We start from the raw sequence: 1046 nt of genomic DNA on the forward strand, positions 1-1046 counted from the left end.
GGGGTATAGGGAACTTTCGGGATAGCATTCGAAATGTAAATAAAGAAAATAATAATAAATAAATTAAAAAAAAAAAGAAAGTGGGATGGTCCTGCAGTTTCTGCTTGGCTGTCTGCGACCACATGTACACCTATGTGCACTTCAGTGCCTTGAATACCCAACTTCTTCTCCCCCTCCACTGTTCCTTCAGACTGTCTGGCTCTGCTTTTTAACATGAGGAGATGAAGAGATGGTCCAAGGTTACACGAGTCACGATTTTGAGGCAGAATCTGATGTCAGGCTTTTCTGACTCTGTAGTCTAAGCCCTAGATGTGGGTAGGCTGTTGACTGACCCAGAGAAAGGGGGAGGGAAGTGGGAGTGGTGGTTTGCTTTGGGATTTTTGGGAGTGTAAAGAATAGGAACAAATGGTCAGTTGGTCCTGTTGACTTGGAAGCAACTTTAGGCTCATTGTGTGGAGATGTGCGCACTCGGCAGCAGGTTTCCAGAATGAAGCCTCCACCCTAATTATCCCCCACCCTCTGTGTATTGCAAATGGTATTTGCGTCATCTTTCTGTGTGCTGTTAGATGCATGCTTCCTCTCTCTTCCTCCATCCCTCCTTCCCTCTCCCGCAAGGGAATACACGTCTTCATAATTTTCTCGTCTTTCTTTTTGTTATGCTGGAGTCATTTATTCTGGATGAGAAGAGCTGAGAGTGTGCTTGTCTGCTGTGCTGTCTCTCATGCTGTTATCAGAGGCCTGAAGACTTGGGGGAGCTAGTGAAAGGGAGGAATGTTGACTTCGTGTCACTAGTAGTGAGGCATGACTTTGTTTATTTATTTACTTATTTATTTTTTTACTCTTCCCTTTTCCCCACTAGAGATGGAGCCTAGATTCTTGTGAAAACCCCTTGAACATTCGACTACTGAGCTATCTCAAGCCACCTTTACATTAAAAGGCTTTCTCCTTTTTCCCTCCCCTCCCTTCCCTTCCCCTCTTCTCTCCTTCCTTGTTCCTTCCCCTCCTCTTTCTTTCTTTCTTTCTTTCTTTCTTTCTTTCTTTCTTTC

At 44.4% G+C, this 1046-nt stretch overlaps 1 protein-coding gene across 2 annotated transcripts in view; it reads left to right on the plus strand.

The window, feature by feature from the left end:
• Slc17a8 (solute carrier family 17 member 8) overlaps positions 1-1046 on the plus strand; it is a 50080-nt gene that overhangs the window by 40512 nt on the left and 8522 nt on the right. The window lies entirely within an intron of this gene.

The sequence above is a fragment of the Mus pahari genome, chromosome 9 (genome assembly GCF_900095145.1).
Source record: "Mus pahari chromosome 9, PAHARI_EIJ_v1.1, whole genome shotgun sequence".
Taxonomy (NCBI): Eukaryota; Metazoa; Chordata; class Mammalia; order Rodentia; family Muridae; genus Mus; species Mus pahari.